Raw genomic sequence first — 8,625 nt, 5'->3', positions numbered from 1 at the left:
TGGTGTCCTGCCAAAGTGAAGCTTATGGAATATGGAGAACCCATCACACATACTGCTTATTTCTCTCCGTCTGTCGTTTTCACTCCCTTGTACATTTACAGACCCTCATGCATTCACTCAATCCCACTGCACCTTCATAATCTACATCTACCTTTCCTGTGGTCACACACTGTATGATGTATTTGTATTGTTTCCAGCTTTAAGTGATTTTCGACAGAATAATCACCTTATCCTTTGTCAAATATTTCCAATTGGTATAACCAATTAGAAGATTTATGATCCATTTGTGCACATTTTCTTTTTTGGTGCAAAAACACAGAATACAATAGTTCACAATAAACAAAGACAAGGAACAAATGCAAATTAACTGCTGATTGTCCCTCTAAATATCTTGTGTATATATGTCTTATTATGCTAGTTTTTTTTAGCCCAATATGGAATTGATTGTTGAACCTTTGTTGATAGTTTAAGGCAGTCACCATTACTTTTAAAATAATTAAACTTTAAATTCACTTAATTCAAGTTTTTTTGCGAGTTTGCAACATCTCAGGCAAAATAAAATACATCAGTCTTTTTAAACTCCCAAACACCGATCTTCATCCTCAGAAATGGCAATCTGATGAGCTTTAAAAGAAACAACTTAAATGTATGAATGTGTTTGTGCTGTTCCTAAGAGAGACCAATAGAGAAGCTGTCACATCCACAAATACACATGACTTATCTACACATACATTTACACACCCAAGCAATTGTTGGCACGCAACACAATAAAAACTGCCTCTTCCATGAATTTCCTTCCTTTGTTGAATCCAAATTATTTCCGAGTGGCCACACCAAACATGGGAGCCGGGGGTTGGAAAACAGGAGCTCAGCTCAAACTACGGCACCTCGTTGGGGAAGGACCCAGACTAATGAAAAGGTTCTGCTCCTGTGGTCATGTGGGGTGTAGAAACATAAACTGAAATAGCCTACAGAACAACTCCTATGTTAATATTCTACTGAATGCTATGGGTCTTGTTCGGTGTTGAATAATATCAGTTGGTGGCTTCAGTGGCATGGATCATCGGCCTACTCTGCAGCTGGCACACATGACAAACTGTATACACACACACACACATGACGTGGGGTTAAATATGGAAACCGGGGCAGTGTTTCTGACCAGCATGGCTTTGTGGTTGAGGCAGTAGGCAGCAGTGTTCCTGTGACACACCCTTGTGTCTTATTTAGAATGCTGATACACAGTCAGTGTAATGAGAATGCCTACATATATATTATTTATACCCTTGCCTCCGAAAACACCCTTTTGTTTACTACATGTAGTGTTTGTAGGCAGTTTTTACGATTCTACGTTTTGTTGACTGATGACTGTCAACAAAACGTAGAATCGTAACAACTGCTTTCCACGTGATTGGTTTTATTTTTGACAAAAGAACTGGAAAATGTCTCTGGAAAATGGAACTATTATTAAAAGTAGAAATGGTTTTAGGATTTAATCATGGTCTGATTAGTTATGGACATTGTATTTGTAATTTTCGCTGAAAGCAATGAGTTGTATTCCCCCAGGAATGCCCTGTGCACAGGTTATACCTGTTAGTTGAGTTAAGGGCCTTGCTCAAGGGCACTTAATTTGTGGTAAAAAGGAAGGGGCAAGTGCATCTTTTCATATGACCTACCCACATTTCCCTACCATTGAACCAAAGATCTTCCGGACACTACACAGCTGTTGTAATCTTGAACACCTTGCCAATCTTTCGGCTTCGTTGAGTAGAACATATTTTCTGGTTTGTTGATATCAGTCTTTTAACAGTCTGTGAAGAAGGAAAAGGAATGATCCACTTTACCTTCTGCTAATGTACACTGTCCCGAATTGGGCCAGTAACCCTAACCCTAGAAAACAGATTGCTAATTTACAACATTCAGGACATTTTAATGTATAGACAACCACATATCATAAGCTTGACAATCCTAAACTACAGACTGCTACAGTGTTTTTCCAAACAGTATTGTGTTCTCTGTTCTGTAGTATTAAGATCTGCATAAAACTAAAATAAGGAGCATAAGAAGTACATACAGTATCATGTACCTCTAAGACCTGTTTATGTGTGGTAATGAATGGTGAATCCAGCAGATGGGGCTGTGGAGTTATTTTTATTGTGTGCTGCATCTGTTTGAGGAAGCTGACCTAAAATAAAAAATTGAAAACACAAACGTATAAACATGTCCTGAAATATCTGATTTCCGGACACGTGTAGCTTTATTGAATGTATGTGGCACTACAGGTATGTAAACTGCCTTTTAAAAATGACATAGGGTGCAGATAAGGAAAGAAAGGTCTATGAATGTGTTAATCTGAGATAGGAAGGAAACTGTCAATCTCAGGATGGATCCGCTTTGCAGAACATTAGTCATTTGTCTTTGCTTTGTCTTTGAGCAAGAGCCTGAAACCTAACCTGCTCGTTCAACAACAAATGCAAAAGAAGGTTGTCAGAGAGGGGAGGCATTACTTTTACAGTATGGGACAGAGATGTAAAGAAGAATTGTGAAGGTGGAGAGGAGATAGAGAAACACAGTGATCAGATGGAGGGTGGTTTCTGCTGACACTAAATATTACATGTCCTTATAGTTGGAACTTGACAAAATGTGACTCTGCAAATTCCCCTGGTGGCTATTGGTTGAATTCCTAGACGAGCTGATGACTGCTTGGATCTAAAAGTACAGACTGTGCTTCTGTGTTGATTGAACCAAGTCATGCTTTTCTTCCATACGGAGCAGTCCCATCGAAATGGTGTCTCCTTGTGGTGGAAAGTGGTATCACATGAAGGTAGCAAACCAGTGACAAACATAAAAACGAATTCTCTTCTAACTCTACGCCCATCAGTGAGGTCAAAGGTCAAGTCTTGCAGCTGGTTGACACTCAGGGGCACTTCACCATGGAGGCCTGTCATCATACCAGGTCCTGTAGCCTTGTTCCTGCTCCAGAGGCTACTTTGATGTCTCTTTGGGACACGAACCAGCAATCCTGTTCAGTTCCCATCAGATCTTGCCTTGATCATGATAGTCTAATCAATTCAATTATTCTGTTTAGCATGTTATCAGATGTAATACTTCCTGCAACAGGCTGTCATTTATTTACTTTGTGGTCATAGAGTTGGTCTTGTGGTATAATAGATGATGCCTTCTCACTTCCTTTAACCACTTCTCCCCTCCATTTCCATCCCTCTACCTCTCTCACTTAATGTTTTCCTCCTTGGCTCAGCTCTTCTTCCACTTCTTTCATCTTTATCTCTCCATTTCAGATTCAAACTCTGTCTCCTTCACCACTTTTCTAATCTGCTCGATTAAACACTTTGTAAGTTTAATAAACAACTTTTCTGGATTTAAAGAAATAGCCTGTTCTGTTAAATGTCATAAATCACTGTTTGGTGGATACAAATTAAATCAATGTTTGAATTTTGAGGTAAACATGTTGTTGAAAAGTGACGTTTTTGAAAGATGTTTGGGTATACTTTTCGGACTTGGGGTTTTATTTCCTTTTGTAGGGGCAAATGAAGTTGAAACATAACTATGATTTATCATTAAGTGGTATGATCTAATGGTATACATTCGTGTTGTATTGATGGTGATATTTATAATTTGAACTGCTCCTCCCATAAGTATCTTTAGGGTGATCGAATGCACTGTCATCTATTCAGATAATGCCATATTGATTTGTGTTGGAAGTCAGCATCTCTGATTGAAACGAATCATAGAAGTCCATCTTTTTTATTCTTTCCTTCTTTTATGAATTTTACTTTTGTTCACAGCATTATTTAACGTTATTAAATCTTTCATGTTACCCTTTCCCCCCCCGTCTGTGTGTGTGTGCAGCCATGGCGGAGTTAGACCTGAGTCTGAGTGACGCCCTGACGGACAGCGTTCCCCAGCAGGGCCCAGAGAGCCTGGTGGAGAGGGACTTCATGGCTCAGCTGGAGTCGGAGACCTTCGACGATAAGGTGGGGGAGACGGTGGGGAAAACAGACTACATCCCCCTGCTGGACGACGACACCAGGGCAGGTGAGACTGATACGATGGAGCACAGTGGGGAAATGTAGATATTATCACTTTTTTTGAAGCACAGTAGAAAAAGAGTTTGAGGATGCTGACCTGGGTTGGATTATGCCAATTCAGTTTTGAGATGATGGGGTTATTTCATCACCAAAGACGAAGAGTTGTATTGGCAATATACAGGAACGTTTCTGACAGAACTTCAGAAATAATGATTTGTTTGAGAACGTTAGGGAACAAAACAGTGGTAGAGAGGTAAAAAACGGAAAAAGATGCAGGACGGAAGTATAAAGGAACATTGAAGATAGAGACATGTCTTTTCTGGGGTTTTAACCGAGAAGTTAGGATGGAACAATATAATACTTGATACATTGAGAACAACTCATCAGTGTTGAGAACAGCAGGAAGAGAGCTGTCAGTGGGCTTGGCTAAATAACTAAGCTAACCGCTAACATTACCACAGTAAGGTTTCATTTAGTTACAGTATTATGCGTTCAAGCACTATTGAGTGAAATTCAGTATTGGGCAAACATGAATTATAATGGCGTTATGATGTGTCGAATGCAGTCTTGTAAAATGTTGCTTATGGCTACAAACTTGAACAAATGTATATGTTTTCTCAGTTAAAGGAACAGTATGCATTATTAAAGGAATGTATGTTAGAGTACATCCTAGTACAGTGGTTCTCAAACGTTTTTCAATCATGTACCCCCTTTGAAAAACAAATTCAGCCAAGTACCCCCTGATCAGCGCAAAAACAATTAGTTAGGGACAAAATGCCTTTATAAAGAGGTACAGTACAGCGCTGCACCATCAGAGTCTGATTTATTAAAACAACAACCTTGTAACTGAGAAACATTTAAATGCTACATTTCAAATGTTACAATCCATCACTAAATTCATGGCAAACCAATTTCAACATCATGCAATAACACTAAGACGACATTAGTTGCATTGAACTGATCTTTTTAATAAGTTGTCCTTAAAATGTAGTGAGCGACATGGGCTTGAGCTTCACTGAGGATCTTTGTCATTCTGACAGAGAGGCAACCAGTTATTACACTTCGCGTTTTGAAATATGTGTAGGCTGTTAATATAAAACCCACACTGATCAAACTTCGTTACTTTTCCTAAAATTGGTATATATATATTTTTTTAAATTATTAACATAAAATAAATCTCACGTACCCCCTGCAGTACTCCAACGTACCTCTAGGGGCCCGCGTACCCCCATTTGAGAACCACTGTCTTAGCGAGTTGACCAATCACAACAGAGCCGACAAGCTAACCATTCAGAGCAGACTGGGCTCTGGTTTCACACAGAGGGTGAAAAGAGGTGCTGCAGCACAGGCAGTATGAGAACAATAAAGAGCTTTTTGAACATTGAAGCATGAAGACATGTCCCAGGAGAGACACTAGATACTGATATACACCTGAACATCAGCAGGAGAGGACTCTTTAAAGTAGAGACACTACATACTGATATACACCTGAACATCAGCAGGAGAGGACTCTTTAAAGTAGAGACACTACATACTGATATACACCTGAACATCAGCAGGAGAGGACTCTTTAAAGTAGAGACACTACATACTGATATACACCTAAACATTAGCAGAAGAGGACTCTTTAAAGTAGAGACACTACATACTGATATACACCTGAACATCAGCAGGAGAGGACTCTTTAAAGTAGAGACACTACATACTGATATACACCNCGAGGCGTTTTGGGGAGGTATTTTCTGTGTTAGAGTTTTACTCGCTACAGGGTGTACTTTGAGGGGTTTGACTCTGCAGACCGTTTACATGCATAAAAACCTTCGTTTTTATGCATGTAAACGGTCTGCAGAGTCAAACCCCTCAAAGTACACCCTGTAGCGAGTAAAACTCTAACACAGAAAATACCTCCCCAAAACGCCTCGTTAGAGATACTCACTGTCCATTGATTCTTCCGGGTAACTCATGATGTCATGCGTTACCCGGAACCAAATGGACGAATCCGCAGAGCCGTTACGTTAAGCCCCCGCTGATTGGTCCAAAATGACCAATCCACGGACTTCCTCACACACACACTCAGTGCATGCAGCTCTGCTGAGCTTTAAGCTTGGTTAGTTCCAGGTTTAATATGTGCAATAAGTTCATTTCAATACGTTCTGCAATAAACATTGAACCAGTCCGGCCCTCGACTAGTACCCATTTTTTTATTTTGGCCCACTGTGTATTTGAGTTTGACCCCCCTGTGTTAATGTATTAAATTCTTTGTATGTGTCATCTTGTCTAACGTAACGGCGCCCTGTAAATCAGACTGCATACAGCGGAGGGAGCTAATGGTAAAGGGACACATTGTTCGCAGTGGAGTCAGAGACCTTACCAGCGCATAACTTCTGTAATACTACATATATATATTATAGTATGTAGTATTACAGAAGTTATGGATTGATGCTATTTTAACATGCACAGCCTCAGACCACAGATTTGGAAAGACTGTAATCACAGATTAAAGTATTGCGGGGGCACCGTTCAGACCCATCAGTGTTACAGAATATGACAGGTGGAAGGTTCAAAGAAGCTTTCTCGACAAAGCTGAGCCCTGGACAGTTATCGGCAGCCTGAGGGCCGAACAGCTGCTTGGCCCTGACTCTGTCCCTGAGGCTCTCCCTGCTGCACGTGGCCCCTACTGGCCCTCAGCATACCCCTGTTTGTAGATTCTGGAAATGTTATACATTCATCAGGATGCTGTATCTTAAGAAGGGATGCAGCTCTGAGAGAAACATGACTGTGTGACATATTTGTGAGCCATGGAGAGGATAAACTATACTGAGGGCATGATTTAGCTATTCATATGAATTAATTCTTACTTCAATCTTTCCTATGTTTTGACACAAAGGGTATCCTTAAATAATGTGCACAGTCTGTCATGCAGCCTCCAGCTGCAACTCATGCCTTGGATGTAGATAGCTGTGAGAAAGGCTAATGTTGCTTCACTTAAGCAGATATAAGGGATTATCAACAGTAAAAGGAACTGAATGAGAATGTTGAGTGTATGTGGATTATATAATCGTAATATGCTGATGTTTTTCATTCCCAGTTATCTCTTTTCAGGATGGTTCAGGTTTTGATGAGGTGGCAATGAATGTGCCCCGCCAGCTAATAATCCCCCTATTGTAGGAATACTGCTCTCTGCACACACACTAGTGTCATCACACTGTGTGTGCCTGAGGTGTGAGACATTTTCATGATTCTTTGAATCATGGTACTTTTGATTCTATTTAATTGTTTTTTTATATCTATTAAAACTACTTAGTTACTTATCTTTGAGAAGTCTAGAGCTTTACAAATAAAGTTATTGTTATGGTGATATTATTTGTCTTATGTACTCCCTCCATCCTCAGAAGGTTGTTGCATTATAATTATTCTGCATGTGTATTTGACAACCTGTTTAAATGAAGGGAAAGTCAGACTTCAGCTGTTTCACTCTCTGAAATTGTCAAATAAAGTCAACATTTCACTGAGCTGTGTGGGGTTTGTTCAACTTTTAAAAGATGTTTGAATGGTGACATACACAGTGATAGGTGTTAAGGACTAACGTTTATAATAAATACGTTTGTATTGATTTTAAGATATTTTCATACAATCATACGTATTGGGATCGCTTGTATTAATGTGGACCGGAGGGAGAGGGTGACGAGCATAAATTTCACTTTCTTTTTTTATTTCAATTACAACTTTGGTCATGAAGAATATGTTTCTCTGTTGTCCACGTTCATAAAGCATAAAACAACAGCATCAGAGCACGGTGCAGAGTCTCTGAGTTTACAGTAGTCTGTCGTTCTTATTAAACATCCATGTAGTCCGTTGTACAGAGCACTGTAGTTTCCATAGTTTCAACACAGCAGCAGACGCACACAATGACGTCCGCTGGCGCATCATAAACACGTCGGATAGTGAAAGTGCAGTCAGAGGCCGTTTCTCAATCTCGAGGAAGCTGGCTTCCAAGCCAATATTTCAAGGATACTACGTCATCGAGTGCCGCCGAAGGACTGTTCCAATCTCCAGCATACTTGGAATTCCACCAAGGCCGCGTCCTTGGCTTGGGGGTAATTTCGAGGCTGCACATGGGTAGACTTCGCGTCCTTCAAATCCCCACAATGCTTTGCGCACGGACCAATTTCAAAAACCCTTGCGGCGAATGGCTGAACCGACGCAGCGCAGCACACATTTAAATGTAAGTATGTAGTGGCGTAGAACATGTGTTGGTAAATATGTTACTTTGTTGCATTTGTTATCACCAAAAATGTGTTCCGTGAAAGTAATGCAAGTTCATAATTAGATAGACATCGTGAGGTATTTATTTTCGGTACAGTTTATGTTGAAACCGTTAGAGAGAGTGGCACACTTGTTAGCCTGTTCCATTCTTCTTTGTTTTCCGAAGCCGTGGCTTGGAAGTATACTTGCTTCGTTTCTGAAGGAAGTGACTTGGAAGTATGCGACTACAGTATCCTCGTGATTGAGAAACGGCCTTCGTTTTCCGAATGCCAAGGAAGGATTCTTGCCTAGCTTCTGAAGGAAGTGACTCGGA

The sequence above is a fragment of the Notothenia coriiceps genome, unplaced genomic scaffold (genome assembly GCF_000735185.1).
Source record: "Notothenia coriiceps isolate Sejong01 unplaced genomic scaffold, NC01 NC01_scaffold00016873, whole genome shotgun sequence".
Classification (NCBI taxonomy): Eukaryota; Metazoa; Chordata; class Actinopteri; order Perciformes; family Nototheniidae; genus Notothenia; species Notothenia coriiceps.
The sequence above is the reverse complement of the archived record's forward strand: the minus strand, read 5'-3'. Positions refer to the sequence as shown.